Genomic DNA, 13,175 nt, shown 5'->3' with positions numbered 1-13,175 from the left:
TTGCAATGGTGAATGGAATTGTTTCCTTAATTTCTTTTTCTACTTTCTCATTATTCATATATAGGATTGCAAGGGATTTCTGTGTGTTGATTTTATATCCTGCAACTTTACTATATTCATTGATGAGCTCTAGTAATTTTCTGGTGGAGTCTTTAGGGTTTTCCATGTAGACGTTCATGTCATCTGCAAACAGTGAGAGTTTTACTTCTTCTTTTCCAATTTCGATTCATTTTATTTCTTTTTCTGTTCTGATTGCTGTGGCCAAAACTTCCAGAACTATGTTGAATAGTAGCGGTGAAAGTGGACACCCTTGTCTTGTTCCTGACTTTAGGGGAAATGCTTTCAATTTTTCACCATTGAGGATAATGTTTGCTGTGGGTTTGTCATATATAGCTTTTATTATGTTGAGGTATGTTCCTTCTATTCCTGCTTTCTGGAGAGTTTTTATCATAAATGGATGTTGAATTTTGTCAAAGGCCTTCTCTGCATCTATTGAGATAATCATATGGTTTTTATTTTTCAATTTGTTAATGTGGTGAATTGCATTGATTGATTTGCAGATATTGAAGAATCCTTGCATCCCTGGGATAAAGCCCACTTGGTCATGGTGTATGATCTTTTTAATGTGTTGTTGGATTCTGATTGCTAGAATTTTGTTGAGAATTTTTGCATCTATGTTCATCAGTGATTTTAAGTTAAAGCCAAAGTTCATTTCTCATTTTGAAAATCTTAGGTCTCTTAAAAATTATACTTAATTTACCTTGCCTATGCTCTATAAAAGCAACAAAGCCTAGATGACAGCACATTTGTTTGCAACATAGTTTACTAAATATTCTATGTCATGACATACTGTTCAAAATTTCTTTTAAAATATTAATGCTCATTGACAAAGTACTTGATATGCTGATGAAGATGTACAAGAGCTCTGATGAATATGTACAATAGGATTAATGTAATTTTCATGCCTTAAAATAAAACATTTGTTCTGCAGCCCATGGATCAAAAATAATTTCAACTTTCATGTCTTATGAAAGACTGTGTGTGTATGTGTGTGTAACAACTATAGATTTTTTGTTTGTGGTTGCCATGACATTTAATATAGCAGTTTGTATATTGATATGTACAAGACTGTTTTAAGTTGCTGGTTTCTCATTTCAAATGCATTTCCAATATCATGCATCTGGACAATCCTCTTCCGGCAATTGCTGGTTTTGACATCATATTTGTGTGTAGATGATTTTCTACCTTTATGGTACATTTGCCTTTATTGATGAACTTTCCTATTAATAATGACCTTGTTTCTATTTGCAGCTTTTTCTTTTCCAACTAGAGAAGTTTCCAACAAATGTAAAACTAGTTTAATGGTGCTGAAATACCTTGTCTTTTGCTTATCTGTAAAGCTTTTATTTCTCTGTTGATTCCAAATGAAATGTAGAGTACTCTTTGTTGTAGGTTTTTCTCTTTTATCACTTTAAATATACTGTGCCATTCCCTTCTAGTCGGTAAAGTTTTGCGGAAAAATCAGCTGATAACTTTATGGGAGTTCCCCTGTAAGTTATTTAGTTATTTTTTCTCTTGTTGGCTTTAATATTTTCTCTTTGTCTTTAATTTTTGTCAATTTGATTACTGTGTGTTTCAATGTCTTCCTTCTTGTGTTTAGCCTGTATGAGACCCTGAATTTTCTGATATAGTTTATTGTTTTCTTTCCCAGGTTAGGAATTTTTCACCTATAAGGTTTTCAAATACTCCCCAGGCCCTTTCTCTTTCTCTTTTCCTTGTGAAAATCCTATATCATGAATACTGGTTCATTTAATTTTGTGCCATATTTTAAAGTACCAGAAGACAGTTTAAATTCTTGTTTCTTGTTATTCTGTTTTTTTTTTTTTTCTTATTCTGTTCCATGGCAGTGATTTATATCATTCTGTTTTCCAACTCTTTTATCTGTTCCTCTTCATTGTTTATTGCACTATTGACTACTAGTGTATCTTTTATTTTATTTATTGTTCAACTCTGATGCTTCTTTATATCTTGAACTCTATGTTACACCTTTTTTGTATCTTGTTAGTTGGTACCTCCATTCTTTTTCTGAGATCTTGAATCATATTTGCTATTATTATTCTGAATGCTATGTTTCACGTATCTTTTTCCTTCATCTAAAGCATATTCCTTCACCTTCTCCTTTTGTGTAACTTTCTGTATTTGTGGTCCCACAGACTGCAGGACTGTAGTTCATCTTGTTTCTGGTATATTTTCATTGATGTTTGAGGCTGATGGAGAAGCCTGTGCAGCCTTCCTGGCTGGAGGGGCAATACCTGCCCCCTGGTGATTAGAGCTAGGTCTTGTCCTCAAGGGCAGGGCCATATGAAGGGATGTGTTTAGAGGTTGCTGTGGCCTCAGGAAGACCTTAGGCAGCCTGTTTACTGACAGGTGAGACTGTTTTCTACCCTGTTGGTTGTTTGGCTACACTCATCCCAGCACTGGAGACTATAGTTTATTAGGACTTGGAGTCAAAATGGTAGTCTCCAGGAGAGACTAATGAGTACCCTTCAGTACCTCTGCCATCAAAGTTCTTGTGCTCAAAGTGAGCCACAGCTGCCCCCATCTCCTGAGGAGATTCTCCCAGATTAGCAGGTGGATTTGACCCAGGGTCCTATGCAGTCACTGCTTTTCCCTTGGGTCTTGTATGCAAGAAATTGCAAGCACTCAGTAAGAGAGGAGTTTTTCTGTTTTCCCAGTACTGTGAAATTCCTATATCAAGCCCTTCTGATACTCAGGCCTAATGCTCGAGGGCTTAACCTGAAGCCAGAACCCCAGGCTGGATAGTCTGACAGGGTGTCAGACCTTTAAATCCTGAGGGATCACTTCACTTCATACGCTCAGTTGGGTCCAACTCTTGGTTACCCCATGGACTGATGCATGCCAGGCCTCTCTGTCCATCACCAGCTCTTGGAGCATGCTCATACTCATGTCCATTGAGTCAGTGATGCCATCCAACCATCTCATCCTGTCATCCCCTGCACCTCTTGCCTTCATTCTTTCTCAGCATCAGTGTCTTTTCATGTGAGTCAGTTCTTCCCATTAGGTGGCCAAAGTATTGGAGAATCAGCTTCAGAATTGGGCCTTTCAAGGAATATTAAGGCCTGATTTCCTTTAGGATGTACTGGTTTGATCTCCTTGCAGTCCAATGCACTCTCAGGAGTTTTCTCCAACATCACTGTCCAGAAGCATCAATTCTTCAACTCTCAGCTTTCTCTGTGGTCCAACTCTCACATCCATACATGACTACTGGAAAAGCAATAGCTTTGACTAGACAGATCTTTGTCAGCAAAGTAATGTTTCTACTTTTTAATATGCTCTATGAGTTGATCATAGCTTTTCTTCCAAGGAGCAAGCTTCTTTTAATTTCATGGCTGCAGTCACCATCTCCAGTGATTTTGGAGAAAATAAAATAAAGTCTGTTACTGCTTTCATTGTTTCTCCATCTATTTGCCATGAAGAGATGGGACCTGATGACACAATCTGAGTTTTGTGAATGTTGAGTTTAAAGCCTGAAGTTTCACTCTCCTCTTTCGCTTTCAAAAAGAGACTCTTTAGTTTCTCTTTGCTTTCTGCCATAACTATGGTGTCATCTGCATGTTTGAGGTTATTGATATTTTGTGGCAATCTTGATCCCAGCTTATGCTTCATCCAGCCCAGCATTTCGCATGATGTACTCTGCATATAAGTTAAATAAGCAGTGTGACAATAAGCCTTGATGTACTCATTTTCCAATTTGGAACCAGTAAGTTGTTCCCTATCTGGTTCTAACTGTTGCTTCTTGGCCTGCATACAGATTTCCCAGGAAGCAGTATGGTGATCAGGTATTTCCATCTCTTGAAGAATTTCCCACAGTTTGTTGTGATCCATGCAGTCAAATGCTTTGACATAGTCAATAAAGCAGAAATAGATTTTTTTTTCTGGAATTCTCTTGTTTTTCTATGATCTGACTGATGTTGGCAATTGTCTCTGATTCCTGTGCCTTTTCTAAACCAAGCTTGAACATCAGGAATTTGGGTTCAAGTACTGTTGAAAGTTGGCTTGGAGAGTTTTGCACTTTACTTGGGTAGTGTGAAATGAGTGCAAATGTGTGGGAGTTTGAACATTCTTTGATATTGACTTTCCTTGGGATTAGAATGAAAATTGACCGTTTCCAGTCCTATGGCCACTGCTGAGTTTTCCAAATTTACTGGCATATTGAGTGCAAGACTTTCACAGCATCATCTTTTAGGACTTGAAATAGCTCACTTGGAATTCCATCACCTCCTCTAGCTTTTGTGCATAGTGATGCTTCCTACCCACCTGATTTAGGACTCCAGAATGTCTGGCTCTAGGTGAGTGATCACACCATTGTGGTTATCTGGGTAATGAAGATATTTTTGGTATAGTTCTTTTGTATATTCTTGCCAAGTTTTCTTAATATCTTCCACTTCTCTTAGGTCCATGACCTTTCTGTCCTTTATTGTGCCTATCTTTGCATGAAATGTTCTTGGTATCTTTAATTTTCCTGAAAAAGGTCTCTAATCTCTCCCATTCTATGGTTTTCCTCTATTTCTTTGCACTGATCACTGGGGAAGGCTTTCTTATAGACTCTGTGCCATTCTTTGGAACTCTGTATACAAATGGGTATATCGTTACTTTTTTCCTTTGCCTTTAACTTCCTTCTTTTCTCAGCTATTTGTAAGGCCTCTTTAGATAATTAATTTGCCATTTTTCATTTCTTTTTCTTGGAGTTGGTCTTAATCACTGCAATATCATGACTCTCTGTCTATAGTTCTTCAGGGACTCTGTCTATCAGATCTAATCCTGTTAATCTGTTTGTCACTTCCACTGTCTACATTTAGGTCATACCAGAATGGTCGTGGTTTTCCCTACATTCTTCAATTTAAGTCTTAATTTGGCGATAAGGAGCTCATGATCTGAGCCACAGTCAGCTCCTGGTCTTGTTTTTTGCTGGCTGTATAGAGATTTTCCATGTTCAGCTGCAAAGAATATAATCAGTCTGATTTGGGTATTGGCCATCTCCTGATGTCTATTTGTAGATTCATGTTTTACCTTGCTGAAAGAGGGTGTTTGCTATTACTAGTGTGTTCTCTCAGCAAAACTCTATTAGCTTTTGCCCTACTTCATTTTGTATTCCAATGCTAAACTTTCCTGTTACTCTAGGTATCTCTTGAATTTCTACTATTGCATTCTAGTCACCTATGATGAAAATGACATCTTTTTGGATGCTAGTTCTAGAAGTGTGCCAGCTGCGATGGACCTTACAGAAGCATGGCCGAGAGCAGCTACCCCACATCTGAGGTCAGAGGTGACAGCCGGGAGGAGCTACCCCACGTCTGAGGTCAGGGGCAGCAGCTGAGAGGAGCTACCCCACGTCCAAGGAGTGGTGGCTGCATGGGCACAGGAGAGCTGAGGGGAGATACTTTGTGTTCAGGAGGGGCGGTGGTAAGGAGATACCCCTAGTCCAAGGTAAGGAGCAGTGGTTGTGCTTTGCTGGAGCAGCCGTGAAGAGATACCCCATGCCCAAGGTAAGAGAAACCCAAGTAAGATGGTAGGTGTTGCAAGAGGGCATCAGAGGGCAGACACACTGAAACCATAATCACAGAAAACTAGTCAATCTAATCACATGGACGACAGCCTGGTCTAACTCAATGAAACTAAGCCATGCCCGTGGGGCCACCCAAGATGGGCAGGTCATGGTAGAGAGGTCTGACAGAATATGGTCCACTGGAGAGGGAATGGCAAACCACTTCATTATTCTTGCCTTGAGAACCCCATGAACAGTATGAAAAGGCAAAATGATAGGATACTGAAAGAGGAACTCCCCAGGATGGTAGGTGACCAATATGCTACTGGAGATCAGTGGAGAAATAACTCCAGGAAGAATGAAGGGATGGAGCCAAAGGAAAAAAAAAAAAAAAAAACACACCCAGCTGTGGAAGTGACTGGTGACAGAAGCAAGGTCCAATGCCACAAAGACCAATATTGCATAGGAACCTGAAATGTTAGGTCCATGAATCAAGCCAATTTAAAAGTGGTCAAACAGGAGATGGCAAGAGTGAACGTCAACATTCTGGGAATCAGTGAACTAAAATGGACTGGAATGGGTGAATTTAACTCAGATGACCATTATATCTACTACTGCAGGCAGGAATTCCGTAGAAGAAATGGAGTAGTCATCATGGTCAACAAAAGAGTCCATAATGCAGTACTTGGATGCAATCTCAAAAACAACAGAATGATCTCTGTTCGTTTCCAAGGCAAACCATTCAATATCACGGCAATCCAAGTCTATGCCCAAACCAGGAATGTTGAAGAAGCTGAAGTTCAACGGTTCTATGAAGACCTACAAGACCTTTTAGAACTAACACCCACAAAAGATGTCCTTTTCATTATAGGTAACTGGAATGCAAAAGTAGGAAGTCAAGAAACACCTGAAGTAACAGGCAATTTTAGCCTTGAAATACGGAATGAAGCAGGGCAAAGGCTGATAGAGTTTTGCCAAGAGAACGCACCGGTCATAGCAAACCCACTCTTCCCATAACACAAGAGAACACTCCAGAAGGTCTTGTAGGTTCATAGAACAATTCAACTTCAACTTCTTCAGCATTATTGGTCGGGGCATAGACTTGGATTACTGTGATATTGAATGGTTAGCCTTGGATATGAACAGAGATTATTGTATCATTTTGAGATTTCACCCAAGTACTGCCTTTTGGATTCGTTTGTTGACTCTGAGGGGTACTCCATTTCTTCTAAGGGATTCTTGCCCACAGTAGTAGATATAGTGGTCATCTGAATTAAATTCACCCATCTGATCCATTTTAGTTCACTGATTCCTAAAATGTCGATATTTGCTTTTGCCATCTCCTGTTTGACCACTTCCAATTTACCTTGATTCATGGACCTAACATTCCATGTTCCTATGTAATACTGTTCTTTAAAGCATCAAACTTACTTCCATCACCAGTCACATCCAAAACTGTATGTGACATTCACTTTGGCTCCATCTCTTCATTCTTTCTGGAGTTATTTCTCCACTGATCTCCAGTAGCATACTAGGCACCTACCGACCTGGGCAGTTCATCTTTCAGTTTCCTATCTTTTTGTCTTTTCACACTGTTCTTGGAGTTCTTATGACAAGAATACTAAAGTAGTTTACCATTCTCTCCTCCTGTGAACCATGTTTTTTCAGAACTCTCCAACATGACCCATCTGTCTTGGGTGACCCTACATGGCATGGCTCAGAGTTTCATTGAGTTACACATGACTTGGTCCATGTGATCAGCTTGATTAGTTTTCTGTGATTGTGGTTTTCATTCTGTCTGCCCTCTGATGAATGAAGATAAGAGACTTATGGAAGATTCCTGATGGGAGAGACTGACTGTGGGTGTAAACTCGGTTTTGTGCTGAGCATTGCCATGCTCAGCAAATCTTTAATTAAGTTTTCTTTTGAAAGGGGGTGTGTGTTTCCTCCCTCTTGTTTGGCCTGAGATCAAACTTTTGACCCAAGCCTCCATGAATTCTGGATATATTTCTAATGATCAGTCATGTTTAAAAACAACTGGACTATATGATTATCTTTTATTTTACCTAATTTGCTTCACTGATTCTATTTCATATTCAGTGCTCCTGTTTTATTTAGTGTATTTTTTCCAATTTTGCCATCTCTTCATTTTTTAATGTTATTTTTTAAGTCTTTATCAAGTGTAATAGAAAAAATTTGTGTACACATATGTACACATATATAAATAGGTACTATATATATATTAAAAAGCTTATGAATTTTTGCCTAACTAAAAAAAAATGACATTTTGATTCCAATTGTTGACTTAGTATAAATAGAATGCTAGATTTCTAATTAAAAAATAGATATGCAAGAAGCAAGAAAACTTTACTGTATGCCATAGGGAACTGTAGTCAGTATCTTGTAATAACATGATGGAAAATAATTTCAAAAACAATATATGTGTATTTGTGTGACTAAATCACTTTTCTGTGCACCTGAAACATTTTAAGTTAACTGTACTCTTATTATATATACATATGAAAGATGTCTTTTTCATCTTAAGAGATTGGAATGTAAAAGTAGGAAGTCAAGAGATATCTGGAATAGCATGCAAGTTTGGCCTTGGAGTGCTAAATGAAGCAGGGAAAAGGCTAAGAGAGTTTTGATAAGAGGACACACTGGTCATAGCAAACATCCTCTTCCAACAACACAACAGATGACTCTACACATGGACAACACCAGATGGTCAACACCAGAATCAGATTGATTTTATTCTTCATAGCAAAACATGAAGAAGCTCTATACAGTCAGTAAAAACAAACAAATAAACACAAAACGCCTGGGATACATTGTGCCTCAGATCACCAGCTCTTTTCTGCAAAATTCAGGCTTAAATTGAAGAAGGTAGAGGAAACCACTAGGCCATTCAGATATGTCATAAATCAAATGGCTTATGATTCTGTACTGGAGGTGACAAAGTGTTATATCTGGTACACAGAGAGCCTGGAGAACTATGGGCAGAGATCCATAATGTACAGGAAGCAGTGACAAACCATCTCAAAGAAAAGGAAATGCAAGAAGACAAAGTAGTTTTCTGAGGTGGTCTTGCAAATAGCTGGGAAAAGAAGAGAAGTGAAAGGCAAAGGAGAAAAAGAAAGATACTCAACTGAATGCAGAGTTCCATAGTGCAGCAAGGAGAGATAATATAGTCTTATTAAGTGAATGGTGTAAATAAATAGTAGGACACAATAAAGGGCAAAACTGGCAAGGCCGTACAGAAGCAGAAGATGTTAAGAAGAGGTGGCAAGAATACACAGAAAAAAAATATATATAAAAACTTATAAATGTTACAGATAGCCATGATGGTGTGACCACTCACCAAGAGCCAGCCAGCCTGTAGTGTGAAGCTAAGTGGGCCCTAAGAAGTATTACTATGAACAAAGCTAGTGGAGGTGATGGAATTCCAGTGGAGCTTTTTAAAATCATATAAGATGATGCTGTGAAAGGGCTGCACTCAGTATGCCAGCAAATTTGAAAAACTCCACAGTGGCCACAGGACTGAAAATGTCAGGTTTCATTACAACCCCAAAGAAAAGCATGTCAAAGAATGTTCAAACTACCATACAGTTGTGCTCATTTCTCATGTTTAAAACATAATGCTCAAAACCCTGTATGCTAGACTTCAACATCACCTGAACTGACAAATTCTAGATGTACAAGTTAGGTTTAGAAAAGGAGGAGGAACCAGAGACCAAGCTACCAACATCTGCTGGATCGTAGAAAATGCAACGGAATTCTGCAAAAACATCTACTTCTGCTTCATTGACTATGCTAAAATCTTTGTGTGGATAGCAAAAAACTGGGAAATTCTTAAAGAGATGGGAATATCAGATCACCTTACCTGTCTCCTGAGAAAGCCGTATGTAGGTCAAGAAGCAACAGTTAAAACCAGACATGGTACAAAGGGCTGGTTTGAAATTGGGGTAAGAGTACATTAAAGCTGTGTCTTTTCACTCTGCTCCTTTAACTTCTATGCACGGTACATCGTGTGAAATGCTGGTCTGGATCAATCACAAGCCAGAATCAAGATTGCCTGGAGAAATATCAGCAATGTCAGATATGCAGATGATACGACCCTAAAATGGCAGAAAGAGAAGAGGAACTAAAGAGCCTCCTGATGAGGATGAAAGAGGAGAGTGAAAAAGCTCACTTAAAATTTAACATTCAAAAAATGAAAACCATGGCATCTGATCCCATCACTTCATGGCAAACAGAAGCATAAAAAGTGGAAACAGTGGCAGATTTCATTTCCTTCAGCTCCAGAATCACTGTGCACAGTAACAGCAGCCATAAAATTTAAAGACCCTTGTTCTTTGGCAGAAAAGCTATGACAACCCAGACAGCATATTAAAAAATATCACTTTATCCACAAAGGCCCATATAATCAAAGCTATGGTTAATCCAGTAGTCAGATACAGATGTTAGAGTTGGATTATAAAGAAGGCAGAATGCTGAAGAAACGATGCTTTTGAATTGTGTTGCTAAAGATGACTCTTGAGAGCCCTTGGACAGGAGGGAGATCAAACCAGTCAATCCTAAAACAAGTCGACTCTGAGTATTCATGGAAGGACTAATGCTGAAGCTGGAGTTCCAATATTTTGATCACCTGGTATGAAGATATGGTCTATTGGATCAGACCTTGATCTTGTTAAATACTGAGGGTAACAGAAGGATGACAGAAAACAAGCTGTTTGGATGGCATCATCAACTTAATGGACATAAATTTGAGTAAACTCTGGGAAATGGGAAGACTTGGAAGCCTGACATACTGCAGTTCATGGGGTTGATAAGAGTTGGATTCAACTTAGTAACTGAACAACAACTAAATTTATATTCTTATCAGTTGCTAAAATCTTGATATGTTTTACCTTAGTGCTGATTTCTCCATATGAAAAGTGCAGTACTTTTATATATAGACAAGTAAAAAGATATTGTACCTAAAATGCTTAGGAGATACTCTGTTCTGCATAGTTCAAGGACGTATGGGCACAATTAAGGGGATATCCCAACATGGCAGAGGAATAGGTTGAGGAGATCACTTTCTCCACCACAAATACATCAGAAGATCAATCAGCATGTGGAGCAATTCCCAAAGAACAACTTCTGAATGCTGGCAGAGGACTCCAGTTGTAGAGAGCAAACCAATCTCTTCATAATGAGATAGGGCAAAGTATAAAGATGAAAAGGGATACAAAAAATTTCTAGACAGGACCCATCCTGGGGAGGGAGTTGTGAAGGAGGAAAAGTTTCCATATAGTAGGAAACTGTCTCATAGTGGGGAGCTTAGGAACCTCAGAGGGAGGCACAATGAGGCAAAACCTAGAAAATTCACCACAGAGATTGTGTCAGATGGCAATTACCAGCTCACATGCTCATGTCTGCCTGCAGCGAGTTGGGGGTGGGTGCATAAGTATGGACTGTGTTGTCAGTCCTCAGGGAAAGACTAGGTTTGCATGCCATGAGAACACTCTGAGGGGGATCATGTGACACAGCACAGACAGAATGGGGAAAATTGTGGGACCATCAGAGAAACAAAGGACCATTCCATCACACTCTGACACCAGGCACACTCACAGAACAAAGGATAGCATCCTAGCCAATACTGAAGTGTGGCAAGCTGGCTCCCATCTACAGCCCTGGAGGCAGAGAGGCAGGCATGTGACAGTGAGAGGCAGAAGGCAAGGGCCCACTGCAATCTCAGCCCTAGAGACCACATCTGTTACAAAGCTTTGAACTGCCTGCCAGTCTCTACACGCATCTTCTTGGGATCCCAGATGGCCCAGATTTGCCAGAAGTGTCACAGTCTGGGGAGATATCAGCTCCCCTGGGGAGATGTACAGCCCACCTGGGATTGTGCCCTTACAGTGCAGCCGGGAGTCCAAGTGTCTTGGCCCTAGGAGGTGAATGTCTTCCTTGGATTGTGTAGACCACTGTTGGGCTCCAGCCACCATGAGCTCTCACCATGCATGCCAGCAACATTTCCAGCACAGCCAGGAGCCCAAGTGGCTTGGCTCTGGGAGGTGGATGTCTTCCTCTCCACTTCCTGGTGGCTCAGATGGTAAATAATCTGCCCACAATGTGTAAGACCTGAGTTTGATCCCTGGGTTGGGAAGATCCCCTGGAGAAGATAATTGCAAGCCACTCCAGTATTCTTGCCTGGAAGGTCCAGAGGACAGAGGAGCCTGGCTGGCTGCAGTCCATGTGTTGCAAACAGTTGGACATGACTGAGCAAACTAACACTTTTCAGTCTCCACAGCACAGCTGAGGAAGTGAGCCTGAATAAGTGAAAATTTTTGTCCCTTCCTGTCAGGGTAGAGATAAGAAAGTGAAGAGAGACTTGCAAGCAGAGGCAGGCCAAAATGAGCAAAGCAAAATGGGGCAACTGTCCCGGAAATGGCTGGTGCAACTGATTAAAATCGTGCAGTGAACCTGAGATTGTATGACTTTAGGGGTAACTGTAGACTTTGAGAGCAAGTGAAAGCTGGAACAAGGGAAGATCTGAGACTAAACTGACTCCACACTACCCACAAGAGGTCCAGAGACCTTCTTGGATATATTAGAGAACTTTCTGAGTAAGCAATTTATCTGAAGCATGAAAATAGAGGAATCACATGAACATTCATCTCATTACTATTGTATATATACTTTTCATCTCCTATAATTTTTATTATTTTAATTAATTTACTTTATTATTTTTCAAGTTTTTAACATTGTGTTTCCTTTTATTCATTTTTCCTTTCATACATCTTTTTTTTAATTTTCCCTCATAACTTCTTAAAATGATTACTTATTACTCCTTTAATTTTTATAGTCCACTTTTACCCTTCTAAGAATAAAACCTCATCTTCAAAATTAATAAATAAATTCCTTATTTTAAACTTTTTATGTTCAACATTTCATTTATTTTATATTGTATTTTTTTAGTTTAATTTTTATTTAGGTTTCTAATTTTTCTATTTTTGATCTTTTGTTATTAATTTTGTATATTTGAGAATCTAATTTTTAGGATCCATTTTCACTTAGGGATTGGTTACTGGCTTGATTGCTCTTTTCTCTGTTGACTCTCCCTTTTCCCTCCTTATCACCTCTATCTCCCACCTCCCTCTCCTCTTTTCTATATAACTCTGTGAATTCTTTGGGTGTTCCTCACTGTGGAGAGTTGTTACACCATTAACCTATGGGTTTTGCCTTCTTCACTTTGCGGACTGAGAAGTCTTGATGCTACTGGAAGAGGATAAGACTGAAACCCAGAGGCAGGAGGCTCATCTCCAGGACTTCAGACTATCAGAGGACTCCAGATCCCAGGGAACATTAATAGATAAGAGCCTGCCCCAAAGCAGGCTGGAAGTTTTGATGTATATGAAGAGAAAAGTTGGTTTCAATTAAGAAACATATGGCTTAATTGATATTTTAGACCATAATACATTTATGGGAAAGTATCTGGCCACTATTTTGTCAATTCTTCATTTTTCAGCCTTATTAGTTGAAATAAACCCATCTCACCTTTGTTCTTAACCCATTCTGTTATGTTTCAATCTCCTTCACCAGCTAAACAGTGCTTCAATTC

The sequence above is a fragment of the Ovis aries genome, chromosome 11, assembly GCF_016772045.2.
Source record: "Ovis aries strain OAR_USU_Benz2616 breed Rambouillet chromosome 11, ARS-UI_Ramb_v3.0, whole genome shotgun sequence".
Classification (NCBI taxonomy): Eukaryota; Metazoa; Chordata; class Mammalia; order Artiodactyla; family Bovidae; genus Ovis; species Ovis aries.
This window is presented reverse-complemented; position numbering follows the sequence as displayed.